The 20,537-nt window shown below is 47.5% G+C and overlaps 1 long non-coding RNA gene across 1 annotated transcript in view; it reads right to left on the bottom strand.

Annotated features, from left to right (window-relative positions):
- Positions 1-4,310: 4,310 nt before the first annotated feature.
- The window catches only part of LOC108535033 (uncharacterized), a 38,706-nt gene continuing 22,479 nt past the window's right edge, over positions 4,311-20,537 (bottom strand). The window contains exon 3 of the long non-coding RNA XR_001887116.1: positions 4,311-5,136. This is a non-coding gene — a long non-coding RNA (uncharacterized LOC108535033). The remainder of the gene's footprint in view (positions 5,137-20,537) is intronic.

Here is a 20,537-nt window from a genome sequence, read left to right as displayed (position 1 = left end):
TTATTGTAGCTGTTACCTAAGTTTTACGCACCGACGCCTTTGTTCTTGTGTAATAAACTGTCAACTGCAGCATGTTCAAAGTAGCTCAACCCTCTATTTGGTCATAAAATTAATCCTAATCTAAAAACCACTCTTTCATTTTTAATTGCATGGCAAGCCCAAGTTTTTAAGGAGCGTTTTGTTGTTCGGTACTTTTGATAACACCCTTGAAGCAGTACTGGTCATGAGAAACGACTTCGTGTATGCCTCTTCAAGAACAATGAACTGCACTCAACTCTTTTTTTTTTTTTTAACGTAAGTTCAGGGGTCCATGTGCAGGTTTGTTATATAGGCAAACTTGCGTTACAAATGTTTATTGTACAGATTGTTTCATCACCCAGGTATTAAGCCTAGTACCCATTAGTTATTTTTTCTGATCCTCTCCTTCCTCCCACCCCCCACCCTCAAGTAGGCCCCAGTGTATGTTGTTCCCCTCTATGCATCCAAGTGTTCTCAACATTTAGCTCCAAGTGAGAACATGCAGTTATTTGGTTTTTTGTTCCTGTATTAGTCTGCTAAGGATAATGGCCTCCAGCTTCATCTACGTTCCTACACATAATGTGATCTCATTCTTTTTTATGGCTGCATAGTATTCCATGGTGTATGTGTATCACATGTTTTATCCAGTCAATTACTGATGGGCATTTAGGTTGATTCCATATCTCTGCTATGGTGAATAGTGCTGCAATGAACATATGTGTGCATGTCTTTATGACAGAATGATTTATATTTCTTTGGGTATATACCTGTATTGAGATTGCTGGGTTGAATGGCTGTTCTGTTTTTAGCTCTTTGAGGAATCACCACACTGCTTTCCGCAGTGGCTGGCCCAATTTACACTCCCACCAAAAGTGTGGAAGCATTCCTTTCTCTCCATAACCTCACCAGCATCTGTTATTTTTTGACTTTTTAGTAATAGCCATTCTGACTGATGTGAGATGGTATCTCATTGTGGTTTTGATGTGCATTTCTCTAATAATTGGTGATGTGTAGCTTTTTTTTCATATGCTTGTTGGCCATGTGTATGTATTCTTTTGAAAAGGAATTGCCTAAACTCAAACCTCAGAAGAAGTATTCTGCTGTTTGAGTTTCAAATGAAAAATAAAGCACCAAGAATAAAGGTCTTCAGGAACGTCATTTTTTAGAGTCTCCGGCATGACTAAAGAAGTAATGAATGCTCATCTCATGTGTATCTTCATGCTGTCCCTAAGGCACAGGCCATGTTTCTGAATTACATGTTAAGAGATATACACAGTCGAGGGAGTGACCAGCCATGACATTCCAAAAGTAATCCCTGTGAAGTAATTATAATCTGTTTACTTTGATTTGTCCAGAACAACTTGGTCATCAAACATCTCTCTTTATGATGTGCCCGCATGGATTTTGGTAAAGCAGAGATTGTGGAGGAATGAATGTATCAAATACAGACAAAATTGTCAGATAAGCTTTACAAATAAGTGTGTCACATTTGTTCACGTGTAGGCAATTCTCCCTGTCTTCACTGGGGCTGATCTGGAGTGATGTTAACTTACCCCAGTGAGCTTTGTCCTCTCAGCTTTGGGCTTCTGGACCACTCTGAGTTGATGGGGCACAAGAGGTGGGGGAGATGGATAAGAACAGTTTCCATCAGTTTCCAGGATGCCTCATTAGGAAGCTCTCTTTTTGGCCAGACCTGGGGGAGTCACCATATAACACAATGCACACCAGAGGAAAGGCAGTGAAGTTTAGCAGGGCTGAGCCACCCCCACTTGAGACACAAGGCTGGGCACCATATTACACCAGTGATGACACCTCTAATGGGGTGGAAAGGTCACTTAGGCATGGGTATCTTCAACTCCACTATTCACCTTCCCCACCTCCACTCCTTTTCTGCCCTCCCTCTATAGTCTGGGCAGAAAGAAGGAAGAGATTTCTTCCGGAGGTCCTAAGATAAGCCACAGAAGAGCTTCTCTCCACAAAGCCCCCATTTGTGATCGTGGAAGGCAGGCGAAGGTTGGTGCCCTTGGGTGGGTGTCTCTTGCTCTGGAATGGAGGGCGGGGGCTGCTGTTAGCACTTCCCTCACCTTTGGAAACTCCCTTGGCTGTAAAGAGCAAGATGAGAAGACACAAGCAGGGGCTGCTCCAGTGAAGCTGCCAGCTGGCACCTCCATATCCCCTCCTGCAGATCCACTGCTGATGGTGTCACCCAGCCCCTTGCCTGCAGCCGAGGTCCACTGCCCTCTCAGACAACGCTCCACCAATCCCAAGAAAGGGGCAATGAGTCCCAAGAATTGTCTGCCTTTTAATGGGAGCCAGTCCGGCCCAAAGGGTTGTGGGAGAAACAATGGGCTGAAAGGGGCCCCTCTGATCTTTGGGCTCACATCCTTCAGGGGGACTACAGGCTGCATCATTCATTCCTTCATTCATTCAATAACAGTTCATTGAGTTTCTGCTCTGTGTTCTCAAGGTTGGGAATTGGCAGCAAACAAGACAAACAGACTCTGCTCTCACGGTGCTGAGGACCTTGAGACCTACAGTCCTCAGCCAAGAAACCCAGCTTTCCCATCACAGCACAGGGTGCTATAAAGAACACCAGGTGGGTCATGGGCTGCAGAGCAACTGAACCCCCCTGAACCCCCACTTCAGGGAGTGCCAAGCTAAGGCCTCAGTGAGGAAAAGGAGCCAGGTAAGTGAAAATACAAGGGGAAAGCTTTGTGTGGGGAACACATGCAAAGACCCTGGGGTAGGTGGTCAGGAGCATTCAAGGAGCAGCTGGTGTTTTGCAGCTGCAGGGGAAGGAAGGAGGGATGCTCAGTGTGAACACAGGGCATCATGGGGGAGGCAAGAAGATGGTTCCAACTGTCTTCTGAGGACACTCTCTGGTCTCATCTGGAGCCCCAAGCGTGGGCTTCTAAACCACTCAGGGAACCGATGGAAAAACTTATCTGATTCAAAACCCAGTGAAGAAGCCAGGGGTGTTGGCATGTGCTTGTAATGCCAGCTACTTAGGAAGCTAAGATGGAAGGATGGCTCAAGGCCAGGAGTTCAAGGCCAGCCTGGGCAAAGTAGAGTCCCTGTCTGACACAAAAGAGTAAAATTAAATAAATAAAATCAGCCGTGCACCACTGTCCTCCTTGCACACCACTGAAGGGGCTCCTGCCTTCTTTGGCAGTCCCTCCATTCACATCCAGCATCATAAGACGTCAGGCACACATCTCCGCCTGTTGTATTCCCAGCAGGGGAGGCAGAGCCAGGACACCAGCTCATTCTTCCTAACTAATCTGTTTCCTCTGCTGTTTCATTCGACCAGTTCTTCTCAACAGCGGGGTGCTGTTTCCCCCAGGGGACACTGGCAATTTCTGGAGGCATTTTTGGTTGGCACGAATGGGACAGGGGTGCTGCTGGCATCAGGCAGGTAGGGTCAGGGGTGCTGCTAACATTCTGCACCACCAGTGACGGCCCCCCACACCAGAAAACCATCCCATCCAAAATGCCAATCCGCAGATCAGAAGGAAGATGAGCCTGGGGAGAAAACTAGAGAGGATTTTGCTCCAGAAAAAAAAATGACCCACAATAAAGCTGGCTCAGCTCTTTTCAAAATTAAATACCTTCCCTCTTTGTCACACACTGGAAAACAAGCGAGTTTCTATTTCAGGCTGTGGGGTGGGTTAGCGTCGGCGTGGCCGGCTGTCTGGCAGAGGCTCCGATTCATCACGGACAGCTAAGTGTGGTTTGCTGTGTGTCAGGAAGGTCCAGGATGGGCTGGGGCAGGGAGTGTGGGGAGCAGACCACCCTCATCTCTGGAGCTGCCGGAGGCTGGAGCACACCCAGCCTGCTCCTCCTTGTGGGAAGTGATTAAAGTGAAGCTTAAAGCTGTAAGGACTTCCTGGCATTGTGGGTTTTACTTCTGAACTTGCTCCTCCCTCTTTTTACCTGCCCTCTGAAGCTTCCAGAAAAAAAAGGCTTTTCGATAAACAGAGAGAGCCCAGCCAGAGAAGCTTCGACACTTTAAGATTCTAAGTCACTAGTTCACGGTTAATTCAAGTACTTTGCAGATTGGGAGGGTGAAATAAGTGACAAAGACCCTTCTTCCTCCCACTTCAGTTAGGGGGTAGGGTAGGGAGAAAGAAAGAGGTGGGGGGAACATTTATGGGATAATGGAAAGTCCAAAAGGAAATTTAAAAATTTCCCACATCAAAAATGGCAGAGTCCAAAGAATAAGAGAAAAGTCTGATGAGGCCCGAATATCATCAGCTGTTATAGAAGAACGATTTTGATTTAATTGTAGCAGCTACACTTGTATACATTTGAGGTGGAGAAAAAACTGGACCTCCCAACACAGGCATGTTTTCATGTGAACAGAAAAGATTCTACTGCAGCAGGCCATGGGCCAGCCCAGATGGCTGTCTGCAGCCAACACCTGCTGTGTATACTTAGGTCTTCACTGGCGGCCTCACCTTCCCTGCACCCCACATCCTTAATGGGGGTGATGCTGTTTCCAAAGGGCAGAAAACTGGTTCTTAAGGGGTCAACAAATCTTAGACATCGGAATGGTTTGTGGCCCTTTAACTCTTTATCCTCTACAGCACATTCTTACTCTTTAGTATTGAATTTCCTTTGTTGTGAGGAAATTAAGTTTAAATTGCTTAGTCTTTCTTTCTGGGGGGTGATAAGGATGGAAAAGTTGTACAACACGGCCCCAGTCCCCTCTGGCACCCGCAGCCCTGTCCACTGAGGAGAGTCTGAAGCTCACTCACCCTTGGGCCTAAGTGTTTGACTGGGATGTCTGATGGGTGAAACCTTTCCCGCCAGCTGCCAGCTATGCAGCACAGAGGTGTGAGCATGTAGGGAGGAACCAATGCGGTGGGTTAGGGGTACCAGCTTCATTGCTTCTCGAAGATGGTGGCTCTTTTCTCTGTTCCCATGACATATGGCTTCTGCTAGTCACAGGTCTGTGGCCACATGGCTCCCACGTCTGGCTTCCTCTTGCACCATGCTGCTCTGCCCTTGCCAATTCTTGGTTAGTCTTTTCCTCATGCTTCCCAAGAGGGTGACAGGGTGGATTGATCCGTCATTATCTAGTTTCCAATATCCTTTGTGTTAGTTTCCTTGCAGCTGCTGTAATAAATTACCATAGACTTAGTGGCTTTAAAAACACAAAATTTGGGGGCCATAAAGGAGGAAAAAACATCTACTCTCACCCTCCTAGCTTCTCCAGCTATTGCCCTGTAAATGAAACTAATTGCTAATGGTTTGAATGTCTCTTTCCAAAACTCATGTTGAAACGTAATTGCCAATGTGATGTAATATAATGTATCAGGAGGTGGGGCCTTCAAGAGGTGATTAATAGATTAATGTCAGTATTGTGGGAGTGGGTTAGTTATTGCAGAAGTGGGATCCTGATGAAAAGAATGAGTTCAGCCTGATTTCCTTTGCCTGTCTCACATGCTCACTTCTGCCTTCTGTCATGGGCCCACTCTGGCCAGATGCAAGTGCCAAGCACTTGGACTTCCCAGCCTCCAGAACTGTGAGCTAAATCAATCTCTCTTTTTTGAAATAAATTATCTTATCTGTGGCATTCTGTTATAGCAGCAGAAAATGGACCAAGGCACTGATGAAGGACAGATTAACAAGAGAAAAGCAGACAGAAGTTTACTAATGTGTACATCTTAACTGTGCATGAGAGCACTCAGGGATGAGTAACTCAGAGGGGTGGATAGAACTTGGGTTTACATAGAATTTTAACAAAAGAACAATCAATTTTGTAGAGAAGTGACAAGACAAGAAAAAAGGACTTTGAGTTTCAAGGAGAGGACACATTGTGGGAAGACGAATATATGGAAAAACTAATGGTAGATAAGGGCTATTTAATAAGGTTTGTTGATTCCCCTAGTGCCATCACAGGCTGATAAGGGTCTAGAGTTGTCTCTGGTGATTAACATCTGCCCTTCCTGGTACAGAAAGGAGGGGATACCTTTACAGATTTAGGTTCCGCTTTTAGACAAACAGGGGGAAGGCAGGGAGCTTTTCTTATATCGACTTCTTCTCAATTGCCTTCAGCTTAAAATAATCCTGTTGCCAACATGGCTTATATTGGGGAGGCATATTATTCTGCTATGCTTCAGGGCCCACTCAGATAATCCAGTATAATTTCCCATCACAAGAGACCTTATTTAATCACATCAGCTGTGTAGAGTAACATATTCACAGGGATTTGGACACAGGCTTTGTTGGGGGGAAGAGAGGGGGCATTGTTCAGGCTACCTGGTGCCTTAAGACAGAGTTCTTCTGCCAGGACACTTTGCTGACTGACAGTCTGCCTGGAGAGCACGACTTGTCAGTGGTGGATAGAGCAGTTAAATCACAGAATGCAACTCAACTTGGCAACCTGTGGATCAGGAGGCACCCCAAGAAACTGGGTTGTTGTAGATGCTCTTCTGGGCCATGCCTGTAAGGCCTGCCCTGATATTTTCCCAAAACTATATTTTTGAAGATAGCTTTGGATTAAACAGTTAAAAGTCAAAATGGCAAGGTGGGTATTGGGGATAGAGCCTTTGCCTTGAGACAGCAGTAACCCATTCCATTAAAGGAAACAGACAAGCAATGTTCAAGCAGCCAGAAACTCAGAAAACTCCAGATGGGGCAATATCCCCCAGACTGACCCCACTCCTCCTTCTGAAGTTGTGCAAGATATTGCTTGGGGGAAGTGAGGTCACCCGCTTCACCATCACTTTAGCCCAAGTGCAGCAGAGTGCAATATACAAAGTGTTTGTGGAGGTTTGGATTCGTTCATTTTCTTTCTCCAAGAGCAGAATTTTCCCCCTAAAAGCATGCTTTTAAAGGAATGGCCCCCAGCTAGTCACAAGGAACTCGAATACTAACAAACACATCATTAAACATATATGACTTCCTTTCAGTACATTCCATCCAGATGCAGGGGACAGTTACCACATTTATTTTCAGACCACTCTCATTATTGCTCCCACCGATCTCTAATTAAATTGCCTTCAAGAAAAAAAAGAAAAAAAAAAGTCATTAAGATCTAACTTCTGCTTCTCCTTTTTCTTTATTCCATTCTGCGAGGTTAAATAGGCAATAGTTGGTTCAAACAACCTAAGATATTTCCTAATTTTCTCTATTTTTCAGGTCCTGAGAAGCTGCCATTACCTCTCAAGGGTTTGAGAGTCCAGCCAGTTTCTCCAGAGTGAAGTCCCCCTCCTCGGAGAAACACATGCTTTCTGAGAAACTCGCCACTGGGCAGATCCCGCTGCCCACCCACTTGCTGCTGCAGAGCAGAGCCTGCTCAAAGAGCTGCCATCATTCCTGGCACTGCTACATAAATGCTGAGTGTGGTGGCTTGAATTGTGTCCCCTGAAACGATATGTTACAGTCCCAATCCCTGGTACCTGGGAATGTGACTTTATTTGGAAAGAGGGTCTCTGTAGATATAAGAAGATGGGGTCATGCCAGAGTAGGCTGTGTCCTAAGGGGGAAATGTGGACACAAGCACAGAGGTAAGATGATGTGAAGACACACAGGAAGGATGTCATGGGGATGGGAGGCATTTGCTGCAAGCCCCGGAACCCCAAGGATCCTTGGCAACCACCAGAAACCAGGAAGAGGCAAGAAGGGTTCTTCCCTGAGTCCCCAAGAAGGAACCAGCTGATGCAGACTTCTGGCCTCCAGGACCGTGAGAGAATACATTTCTGTTTTCTTTTTGGTTTGTTTTTTTCTTTTCTTTTTGGAGACAGGGTCTCACTCTGTCACCCAAGCTGAAATACAGTGGTGTGATCACAGCTTACTGCAGCCTGGACCTCCTGGGCTCAAGCAATCCTCCCACCTCAGTCTCCTGAGAAGCTGGGATTACAGGCAGTCACCGCCACCACACCCAACTAATTTTTGTATTTTCTGTTGAGATGGGGTGTCTCTATGTTGGCCAGGCTGGTCTCAAACTTCTGAGCTCAAGCGATCCACCTGCCTTGGCCTCCCAAAGTGCTGGGATTACAGGCATGAGCCACTGTGCTTGGCCCCATTTCTGCTGTTTGAAGCCACCAAGTTTGTGATTGTTATGGCAGCTCCGGGAAACTCACACACTGAGTTCCACCCTAAAATGCCCCTTTAGGTCACTTTAACTCAAAGTAAGTGCCTATCTCTATTTTTTTTTTTTTTTTTTTTCCTGAGACAGAGTCTCACTCTGTCACCCAGGCTGGAGTGCAGAGGCATGATCTCAACTCACTGCAACTTCTGCCTCCCGGGTTCAAGCGATTCTCCTGCCTCAGCCTCCCAAGTAGCTGGAATTACAGGCACACACCACCATGCCTGGCTAATTTTTTGTGTTTTTTTAGTAGACATGGGTTTCACCATGTTGGCCAGGCTGGTCTGAAACTCCTGACCTCAAGTGATACGCCCACCTCACCCTCCCAAAGTGCTGGGATTACAGGCATGAGCCACCGTGCCTGGCATTATCTCTATTCTTAATACATCTCTTCTGCTGTTTCTGTCTGCTTCTGAGGTTTCAACCTAAGCCCGATTTGGACTGCAAATCCAAGTAAGAACCACTAAGGCCCTCTGGGAATTTGACTAGTTCCAGAAGGGGTCCTGGGAAATGAGCTGTGTCCTCCCCAACCTTCCCACCCTCCAAGTTCTCTTAAAGTAGGATGGACCATGTTGAAGAATGCAAAACAAATGCAAAATAATGCCATACGCATTGCCTACAAGGGGCAGGGCCCAAGGAAGAAGGAAACAAGATGCTGTTAGGTCTCTAGTCATGCCTGATTGTCTGCTGTGAGTGTCCCATAGAATGTCTGATTCTCACCATCATAAGGTCAGGGCCAAGGTCCCCATCCTATAGGTGCAGGGTGTCTAGGCCGGGATCCAAGCAGAGTATCCTTGTTCCGAAGATCACATGAAAATTCCCCCCATGACCTGGTGTTACAGCAGCCTTCTTCTATATCCAGGGTCTGTGCAGGGCCACTCCGTTTAAGTTCAGTTCAACATAATTACAGCAGCAGTTCTCAAACTTTCAGGGGCATCAGAATCACCTGAAGGGCTTGGTGCAACACCCGTTGTTCCTCGCCCCACAGTTTCTGATTCCATGGGTCTGGGTAGGGCCTGGGATTCTGCATTGCTAACACGTTTCCAGGCAATGGTGAGAAGTCAATCCAGACTCCACAGTTTGAGACCCACCACTTCGTGTAAACGTGGGATGGTATCAGGTGTGAGCCAAGTCCTGGTGTCTACACCCTCAAATGATGGATGGAAAAGACCAGAAGATGCAGGGGCCCTCCTTCCTCAGCCCCCCTCCACCCACACACACAGCTTTCATGACCTCCCCTTTGTTAAATGCCTCTGCCAGGCAGTGACCTAAGTGCTGTCACTCACATCCTCCATCCTTCCTGTGCCCAGACTCCATTTCCCTACTTCCCTCTATTCACGGTTAATTCATGTGGCGGGAACGTCCCTGAGCTTGTGTTCACATGAGCAGACACACCCTCAGGAGCCGCCATTTCTTTTCCCACCTTTCCCTGTTTACCTTGTCCTTCCCTTCTGGATTTGTTTTGCTGCAGATTGTGTTATGAGTTGGACTGTGCTCCCCTCAAAACTCATGCTTATAATCCCAGCACTTTGGGAGGCTGAGGCGGGTGGATCATCTGAGGTTAGAAGTTCAAAACCAGCCTGGCCAACATGTTGAAACCCCATCTCTACTAAAAATACAAAAATTAGCCAGGTGGTAGTGGTGCGCGCCTGTAATCCTAGCTGCTTGAGAGACTAAGGCAGGAGAATAACTTGAACCCAGGTGGCGGAGGTTGCAGTGAACCGAGATTGCGCCACTGCACTCCAGTCTGGGTGACAGAGTGAGGTTCTGTCTCAAAAAAACAAAAACTCATCTCTTGAAGCCCTATCCCCCAGTAGCTCAGACTGTGACTATATCTGGAGACGGGGCCATTAAAGAGCTGATTAAGGTTAAATGTGACTATCCCAGGGCCAGAAGTCTCTTTTATGGCTGGAGGCTTTTCAGAAATGATGGGTTTAAGGATTTTTTTTTTTTTTTTTTTTGAGACGGAGTCTCATGCTCTCGCCCAGGCCAGAGTGCAGTGGCATGGTCTCAGCTCACTGCAGCCTCCGCCTCCTGGGTTCAAGCGATTCTCCCACCTCAGCCTCCCGAGTAGCGGGGATTACAGGTGCCCACCATCATGCCTGGCTAATTTTTATATTTTTAGTAGAGATGGGGCTTCACTATGTTGGCCAGGCTGGGCTTGAACTCCTGACCTCAAGTGAACTGCCCATCTCGGCCTCCCAAAGGGCTGGGATTACAGGCATGAGCCACCGCACCAGGCTGGGTTTTCAGATGAAGAGATTGTCCTGGTATGTCCTAAATGCAATGACAAGAGGCCTTAAAGAAGAACTCAGAAGAAGATATGCTACAGCAGCAGAAGGGTTGTTACCAAGGAGCAGGATGCTAGGCGGTTGCTTTAAACATGGAGGGAGGGGCCATGAGCCAGGGAATGCTGGCAGCCACCCGGGGCCAGAAAAGACAAGAACAGATTCTCCGCTAGACCCTCCAGAGCAGGACAGCCCTGCCAATGCCTTGCCTTTAACCCAGCAACTCTAACTTCAAATTTCCGCCCTCCAGCCCCTTAACAGAATGAAGCTGTGTTGTTTGAACGCATCAGGTTTGGGTCATTTGCTAGGACAGCCACAGCAAACTCCTACAGACGGAGGAGAAAGGACTTAAACTCAGGCTGTCTGTCTTCAGGACCTGCACTTATTAATAAAGATTTTACCATTTAAAACATTCTTAATAAGGCAAAGTTTCATTAAGTGAAATTCACAATATGACTTGACAAATTTAAGCACCTGCGTAGTGCCACCTGAATCAAGATATAGATCACTCCCCCAAGAAAACTCCCCCTGCCCCTTTCTAGTGGTTCCAGTCCCTGTCCCAAGACAGCCACTGTCCTGATTCCCATCACCATCCATCAGTCCTGCCTGTTCTTGAATATCATATAAATAAAATAGTACATTGCTCCTTTTCTCCTGTTCTCCTATCCATGGTTTGAATATTCCACAGATTGCTATCGTTTGCCTGTGGACTAACTCTTGGGTTCCAGTTTTTGGCTACGAGGCATCAACCTGCCGTAAACACTCTTGGGCAGGTCTTTTGGTGCACACATGTTTTCATTTCTCTTGGGCAAACCCTTCTACGAGTGGAATTGCTGGGTCAAGGGAGTGGTGTGTGTTTCATTTTACATGAAACTGCCATGCTGGTCTTCCTAAGTGCCTACCATTTGACGGTGCCCCCACAGTGGGAGGTCTCCCCTAACTTCATGTCCTCCATAGCACTCACTGTCGGGCCCCTGCACTCTTGACCACTGTACACAATGAGGTCTAAGCTTTCATGGAGTTTGCTGTGAGGTTGAAGTGAGGTGCCCCCTGAAAAGCACCAAGCAAAGCTCCAGGCAAGCACCTGCTTCATGCACCGGAATATTCCTTTCTGTTCCTTTTACTAAATAAATGGAGTTCACTCCTCTGAAAACATAAGCAGCTTTGGACCATAGAGCCACCAAATGATATTTTTGTAAATCATATTTCTTTTGAAACCTTGCTGAAACATTTGAGCTGCTACTTACGTTCTCTTACTACCCAATTAAAATGCACAGTCTCCAGGACCCGTCCCTCCAAACTCTGCTTTAGCACGCGCGACCTTTGTTTACATACATCTCAACAGTTGTGTACGGGGACAGCGCTCCTTTCCATGGAACCACAGTGAGACGCAGGCCGCTCCTGAAAGACTGCTTGGAAAAAAGCAGCTCCAAACACTGTCTCTCTCTCTCTCTCTCTCTCTCCTCCCTCTGTCTCTCTGTCTGTGTTTCTCTCTCTGTCTCTGTCTCTCTCCAGTGTCAGGTTCACAGAAATAGATTACCACCCTCTTCTTATTGGAAGCACATCTAAGTATGTGCACATCCTCACACATCTGCATACTCTCAGCCCAGTGAGGTCACCAGCACCATGTGTCCCGAGCCTCAGCACCAATTCACACCCACTTAACGGCTCCCTCTTCCTGTGGTGGCACCACTTGGGCTGAACCTGTGTTTGGCCTTTTTTTTTTTTTTTTTTTTTTTTTGAACACTGTAGTTTTACCCTGGGTAGTTATTCCTAAAAACACACTCTTTCGTTTTAGTTTTGTCATATTTTTATAAAAGGTTATCATGGTGCATGCCATTTTCAGGGATTCATGTTTTCAACTCTGTGAGGGCTCGCAGTGTCCAAGACCCCTCCAGTCCTTGGACGACAGAGGAAACCGAGCCTCAGAGAAGGACAAGCTCCTCCCCACAGCACAGCCATAACCCATCACATAGATTGACATGCAACCAACATATTAACATGGAATGATCATTTCTTAGAAGCTGTGGGAGGAACTTCCACCCCCCATATAGTTTCTCTGTCTCACCTCGACCTCAGGTATCAAGGTTGTTTTGTTCTATATTTCACAGATGAGGAAGCAGGGACTCAAGGCAGGTGAATTTAACTCTGGTCACATAGCTGGCAGAGCAGGCTTGTCTGACCTGCTGCAGAAGCCCATGTCAGCCTGACTCTCCCACGTGGACACAAGTTCCCAAGGCACGTGTGGCATCAGAGGTCCTGCCAGTCAGAGTGTCGGATCTGTGCTTCCACCATCAGGCTGGCACTGCCTGTGCAAGAGGGAGACCAGACACCCGCAGGAGGAAGGAAAGGGCAAACACCTCTTCCTGGGAGCAGGGTCAGGTCAGCCTGAGGCAGCAGCAATTTCAGCAAATCCAGATTTTCTCATCTCTGGACAGTACCTTGTAGCACCCACTCTGATGGTGCCAAGGCTCAGGCCAAAGCCAGTCCCATGAGTGCACCCATGGCAGTCTCATGCACAGCTGTGTGGTCAAGGTGACCTGCCCTGGGATGTCAGGGCTCTGCGCACACGCGCGCACACACACTCACTTCACATGATGTATCTCTGAATCCTCACAACCTTTGCTGTGAATTGGTGACTCCAAGCCACCCCATTGTACCGATGAGTGCACTGAGGCTCTGTGGGGTAGAGACTCCTATCCGAGCAATCAGCTCATGATGGCAGAGCTGACATTCCTCTCCCATGAAGAAACCACAGGCTTCTTACAGTAACCCCAAGACAAGAACGTCAAGGACACGCCTCAAGTCTACACAGGTGCCAAGACTCTCTTCCAATTGCCGTGCATTTCTGTCTGTTTGTCAGGGAGTTGGTCTTTACTGTTTTCATCAAAGGTAAGGAGGTAAGGATAGGAGGTCACTATTGCATGTAAATACATTTGGAAGAGCCTCCCACCCACCTTATTGCAAAATAGAGACTGTGGGAGGGAACAGTCCCCTGCAGTCCCCCTGTTGCCTTGCTCATGTGAGCAGAGGCTCCCCTCTCTCTAGGTAGACACAGGTGCTCATCAGGGCTCAGGGATACTTCAAGGAGCACAGGCAGGCTCTTGCGTCCTCTTCTGGGTGCTTGGTGCAGGGCACAGCCTGTGCGACTGTACGTAGCAGCCCTGCGATGAGAGACCAGCCTTGGGTGCTGTGGGCTGGAAGCAGCTTTTGCTCTGTCTGGTTCTGCCAAATCTGGTGCCAGGCTTAGAGCAGGGAGAGAGACACAGAGTCAGCCTACTGCCAGCACTGGCAGCACATCTGTCCAAAGAGAAACATGCCTTTTCCTAGCACCACCAGCAGCACCAGAAGCACCTCTCCTAATCTGTCAACCGTCTCTCTGTTTTCCTCTTCTCTCTCTCTCCCTCCTCCCTTTTTCCCCTCCATCTATCCCTGTGACTTTGTCTCTCTCCATCCCTCTCCCCTCCTCTTTCTGTCTCTGTCTCTGTTTCTGTGTCTTTGTCTCTCTCCATCACTCTATCACTCTCTCTGTGTCAGTATCTCCCTCTGGGTCTCTGGGTCTCTGTCCCTCCCCAGTAGGTTCTATGTAGATTTGTTGCAACTAATAGATGTCATATTCACATAGATGGCATTTTAAACCATGGAGGTCTTCAGAGCAAGAGTTTCATTCACACTGCAGGCCAGGGACACTGTTGCCATGGTAACATGACTCTCCACTTCCTGCCTTACCCAGGCTCCTGCATTCAGCATCACCTTCATCTCCCTCAGCAGCACCACAGATGATTAAATCAAGCACTTTAATTAACTTGGCTTTGGTGTGGGGGTCTTCATCATTGCTGCTGGGAACAAGCGTTCGTAAACCCTTGGGGCTACATGTGCCACTCTCAGGGGCAGTTTGTGAACCCACACTGGCCATTTCTCACAATTTGGGCCATAGGAAATTTATATCCAAGTAGCACTTGATGAGATTCTAAGGCAACAGCCGCAAGCCACCTCCTTCGCAAGGCATTAGCTTCCTTCATCTGCGGAGACACATTAACTTCATGGAAATTATAATGTCTTTGAGATGAAAATGCCTTAGCCTGTTCGAGCTGCTATCACAAAATACCATCAAGTAGGTGGCTTACGAACAACAGAAAGGTATTTTCTGCAGTTCTCGAGGCTGGAAGTCTGAGATTAAGGTGCTGGCCGAGTCAGTTCTGGTGAGGGCAGCTTTCTCTCCGATGGCCTCTGCTCACCCTAACTTCACATGGGAAGGGGTGAGGGTTTCTCTGGGGTCTCTTTCATGGGATCACTAATCCCAGTCATCTCCAAAAGTCTCCAACTCCTGACACCATCACCCTGGGGGTGTGGATTTCAGCATATGAATTTTATGGGGACAGAAATATTCAGATCATTGCAAACATCAATGCATTATTAGGCATGGCCAGGGAGAATCGATTGTGGATCTTTTAGATTAAGGGGCTCTGGTGCTGGGGAGACAGGCCTGCCTTCCTGGTTTTCACTCCAGAAGCAAGCAGGAAGGAGAAAGGAAAGAAGGGAAGGAGGAGGGAATAAAAAGGGCCCTAATGACACAGGCAGGGGCCTCTGAACCTGGATCAGGAACTGAAAGGGTAAAAATCACATTTTTATTTTCACTAGCTTTTAACTGAAATGTAGCATTTCCTTTCAATAGGTACCTAGGCAACAACCACAGTGGTATGTTAGCATCCTTGTGACTTTGACATCAGCAAAAATCATTGGATACCATATTATGCCTGTCCACCACTCATGCCCATCACTGCTTCAAAATTCCCATGTTATTAGTCTCACCTCTGAGGCCTGTTAGAGATCTGGTTATGGTATATTAATAGCACATGTGTTGCTACCTCATTCATTGTTTTATAATGGTATCTTAACATTAATATAAGTGGTTTCCTTTGTAACCTGTGTGTTTTATTTTGTGCATTCAAAAATCTGATTCTGAAAAGTGGCCCAAAGGTTTCACAGACTGCCAAAGAGGTCCAGGGGCATAAATGTCTCCAGAAAAAAAAAATCTAGTATTATTAATACGGTCCATTATTACTGGTGTTTTTGTCATTCATAGGTGTTAGTCATTGGCCTTTCAATAAAAAGGATATGTATCTATATCAATCAATCAGATAGATATAACATTCTGAAGATATTCATAGAAGATATAGATATACAGGTATCTATATCTACCTGTAGATATGGATCATTTGTTTGCCATGAAAATTGAGGATTTCAACATTTATTTGTCTCTATTTGTTTTCTATTGAAGTCCTCAAAAGTGATGCCAATATGACATGCGGAAGTGAGAACTTGGGAAGCTGGCCTGGAATTTCTAGTGGGAAAAAGCATATTTTAAAAATTAAGGGCCGAGTGCAGTGACTCATATCTGTGATCTCAGCACTTTGGGAGGCTGGGCGGGGGTGGGGGTGCAGATCACCTGAGGTTGGGAGTTCGAGACCAGCCTGGCCAACATGGAGAAACCCTGTCTCCACTAAAAATACAAAATTAGCTGGGCACAGTGGTGCCTACCTGTAATCCCAGCTACTCGGGAGGTTGAGGCAAGAGAATAATTTTCCCCGGGAGGCGGAGGTTGCAGTGAGCCAAGATCGCACCATTGCACTCCAGCCTGGGCAACAAGAGGGAGACTCCGTCTCAAAATAAATAAATTAATTAATTAATAATAATAAAAAGACCCAAGGCATGAGAGAGATAATACAAGGCTCATTACAGACCACAGAAGCCCTTGTGCTTGTTATTTAAAATCTAGGCCTGTTTCAATTCATTCTACCAAAGTAGATGCTGAAGCAGGAATATCACTCTTTAACATAAACAGACACACACAAAGGTCCAGAACCAGTGCCAAGAGTTTTGCATCCATCAATTCGTTCCATCATTTGTTTATTTGACAAATGCGCAGATAGTTCTTCCCATGTGCCAGGCACTGTTTTAAGTGCTTCAGAGCTTTATCGTATATAACCGTTTGATATGGTTTCGGTCTGTGTCCCCACCCAAAGCTCATCTCGAATTGTAATCCCCATAATCCCCACATGTTGAGGGTGGGACCTGGTGGGAGGTGATTGGATCATGGGGGTGGCTTTCCCCAGTGCTGTTCTCATGATAGTGAGTTCTCACAAGATCTGATGGTTTTGTAAGTGTTTGACAGTTCCTCCTGTACGCGCATTCTCTCTCTTGCCTGCCGCCATGTAAGACACACCTCTTTGCCTTACGCCATGATTGTAAGTTTCCTGAGGCCTTCCCAGCCATGCAAAACTGTGAGTCAATTAAACCTTTTTCCTTTATAAATTACCCAGTCTCAGGTATTTCTTTATAGCAGTGTGAGAATGGACTAATACACCCTTATAACAATACCAAGAGGTAGGTACTATTATTGTTGTAGATTTTCAGATGAAGAACTGAAGAACAGAGGGTATAGAAACTTGTGAGAAGTTCCTACAGCAAGTAATTGGTGGAGCCAGCATTCAGCCCCTAAGCCCACCCACCGTGGGTATTTTGGGAGGCTGGTCACACTGACCTTCCTGCTTCTGGCTCCCCCTAGTCTTTCACAGCTAATGGTAGGATTCAAGCCTAAGTGGTCTGAATGAGGGCACTGATATGGTTTAGCTCTGTGTCCCCACCCAAATCTCATCTTGTCGCTCCCATAATTCCCACATGGTGGGAGATAATTGAATGATGGGGCAGTTTCCCCGTACTGTTCTCATGACTGTTCTCATGGTAGTGAATAAGTCTCACAAGATCCAATGGTTCTATAAGGGGTTTCCACTTTTGCTTCTCTCTCTCTCTTTGCCTGCTGCCCTCCATGTAAGACATAACTTTCTCCTCCTTGCCTTCCATGATTGTGAGACCTCTCTAGCCACAATGGAACTGTAAGTCCATTAAACCTCCTTCTTATGTAAATTGCCCAGTCTTTGGTATGTCTTTATCAGCAGCATGAAAACGGACTAATACAGGCATGAACCCTATCACCTCTAACTTGCCAGGGCAGTTGTCCAGGTGGGGAAGCAGGCATCCAAGAGTTCAAGGAGATCAGTGAGATCCTGCCCTGGGCTCCTCAGGAAACCCACTGTGTGCCTCACCACCCGTCCATTCATGCAAGGCAAAGAGGAAACTCACACTTTCCTAACTTTGCTTATTTTTCATCCTTCAAAGGACAGCTGTTGTGCAGATCCCAAATCAACATCAGATGAAAGTACGGGAGCAGCATCTAATCAGCCATCTCGCCTTGGGTGGCTACTTAACAGCCACCTGCCCCAACCAGTCCTTCATTTGCAAGCAAGGCTGCCGCTCAGCATTCTCACCCACTCGGTGGCTAGTTCTGAGAGCCACATATTGACCAGCGAGCCCATTTGCACAGCCCTTTGGAATTGGGTCTAAGCCACCACTTCATTCTGATGATGGAAAAGCAGGAATATGGAATCCGAGTGACTTGGCCCTGGCTCAGCAAGATCTGAATTCAACTCAATCCTGCAATGCTTCCTTCTCCCAAGCAAAGCCTGTGGCATTCCTTTCTAAAAAATCATTCCTGCTATGAACTAACACACAATAAAATGCATCCATTTTTATTTGCACAGCCCGAGCTTTGGCAAAGGTAAACATACATGACCATCACAACAATATTGAATTGTCCCGTTACCCCAAAAAGTTTTCTACGTTCCTTTGCAATCGTTCCCACTCCTGGCCTGAAGCAACATGGGAGATCTGACTTCCCTTTTCTAGAACTTTGTATAAATAGAATTCAATAAAACTTCGTAGACATGGAAGCTAGAGACAACGCTGTCTGCACATTGACTATCTGCTGTGCTCCAGGGGGGTTGGGAGGATATTTACATCAATGCCATTTGAAGGCACTTCTCCACCCTAACTAGGTGCACGTCTCATGAGCTACCTGTGACAGTCTCGTTGACACAGGACTGACAAGATAGTGTGCTCTTAGTCCTCCATGCACTGAGAACCCAGCACAACCTTCCACACACAGCTTCCCTCACGTACATACACCTGTCCCTTAGCAGTCTGGTTGCTAGGAAACACTCATTCCATTTCATCTTGCACATGACACGCCGTATTTCCCTAAGCGCACAGAGTGGGCTCTTGTCACCTCTGCTTCATTTCTCCCTACTCAGCCCACACCTCTCCCAGGGCTCCCCGGAAAGCGCATTCCCACTAGAGGAGCACAAGCTGGTGGTTCCTCGTTTCCTTTTAGGTGAGCATGAATGAAACGCGCGGGGGCTGCTGTGGGAGAGAAGAATCTCACAGAACATCTTGGTTCAGAGCACTGGCGGGTGCGCACTGAGCCCTGGGTCTCCCACTCTCGGATGAGAGAGGCTTGTCTTTGTGAGTCTGGCTTCCCGCATTAAAAAACCCAGGCTAAAAGTGGTCCCCATCTCCAAGAAATGTGTGGGGACCGACATTCCCATGCCTTGCATGTAGCATGTGTGCTCAGTCAGGATTTACTGCTGTCAACACCCGCCTCACCGTGCCCATGTGTGGCATCAATGAAGGTCAGTGCAAAGGATCTGCCCTTGTCAAGCTCAACACAGGGTTCTCTTTATAAAAGCATCGTGCTGGCCTGGTGTTGTGGCTCAGGCCTCTCATCCCAGCACTCTGGGAGGCCGAGGTGGGAGAATTACTAGATCCCAAAAGTTTGAGACCAGCCTGGGCAACATGATGACACCCTTTCTCTACAAAAAAACTAGGTGGGTGTGGTGGTGCACATCTGTGGTCCCAGGCCACCTGAAAGGCTGAGGTGGGAGGATCGCTTGAATCTGGTGGATGGAGGCTGCAGTGAGCTGTGATTATGCTCTTGCACTCCAGCCTGAGCAACAGAACAAGACTCTGTCTCTAATAAAATTAAAATAAAATAAATAAGTTAAATAAAAGCATCATGCTCAGAAAAATAACACCACGTCTTTTGTTTCAGACTTTGGTAGGCACAATAGTCCCCAAAGATGTCCATGTCCTAATCCCCAGAACCCATGAATACGCTTTGCTACACAGCAAAAAAGACTCTGCCAATGTGATGAAGGCAATCTCTTCATCTCCTTTTTGAAAGGGCGATCGTCCGGGATTCACTGGGTGGGCCCAATCTGATCTCATGAGGCCTTAAAAGCAGAGAAATTCCTCAGGCTGGAGGCAAAAGGAAGGTGGGAGACATTCCAAGCCTGAGAAGGATTCCCTGGGTCCTTGTGGCTCTGCGGTGCAGGGGACACATGCAAGGACCAGAGAGGCCCCAGGAGCTCGGGATGGCTCCCAGCTCTGACAGCCAGGAAGGAAGCAGGGCCTCAGCCACGCAGCCACAGGGAACCGGAGGCTGCCAATGGCCTGGAATGGTTTAGAAGTGGATTTCCCGGAGCTTCCTGATGAAAGCCCAGCTGGTCAACTCCAGGACTGTGGTCTGTGAGAGCCACAGCAGAGAAACCAGCTGAGCCGAGTGGGCCTTTGGGCCTACAGGCCTGTGTCAGAGGACGGTGGTGGGAGGGAGCCATCCGCCTCTGCCCGCTGCCCTCTGACTCCAGCACACTCGAGGTCCCACTTCCACACCCTCTGCAAAGGCCCTCACAGCCTGCCCGTGTCTCCGCCTCCTCCCCAAGGTCTCCCCTCCCGCCCACTCCTCCAGCAGATGGGCCCCTGGCTTTGCACTACTCCTCTTCTCCCCTCCTCAGGACTCTATTCTCGTATCACCTCTCAGTGAGACCTACTGTCACCCCATCAGTGCCCTCTCCACCCTCACCTGCTTTACTTCTCCTTATCATCCAGCATGTGTCTATTCACTGACATATTATTTATCACCTGGCTTTTCTACTAAACAGATTCTCAATTGGTGGTGACATCGCTCCTCACTTCCCCCGGGGAACAGTGGGCAGTACCTGGGGTCATTTTTGATTGTCACAATTGGAGGAGGCCCCTGGCATCTAGTGAGTGGAGGCCAGGGATGCTGCTTAACATCCTACAGTGCACAGGAGGGCCCTGCCACAAAGCACGATCCAGCCCAAAACGCTGGCAGTGTCTCGGCAGAAACGTCACCTCCTACATCATCAACTCTGTGAGAGCAGGGATTTGTCTGTCACGACTGCATCCTGGTGCCCCGACCACAGCCTGCACATCACAGT

Source organism: Rhinopithecus bieti, unplaced genomic scaffold, assembly GCF_001698545.2.
Source record: "Rhinopithecus bieti isolate Rb0 unplaced genomic scaffold, ASM169854v2 scaffold_12151, whole genome shotgun sequence".
NCBI classification, from domain to species: Eukaryota; Metazoa; Chordata; class Mammalia; order Primates; family Cercopithecidae; genus Rhinopithecus; species Rhinopithecus bieti.
Note: the sequence above shows the minus strand (reverse complement) of the source record. Positions and strands in the feature narration are given on the sequence as shown.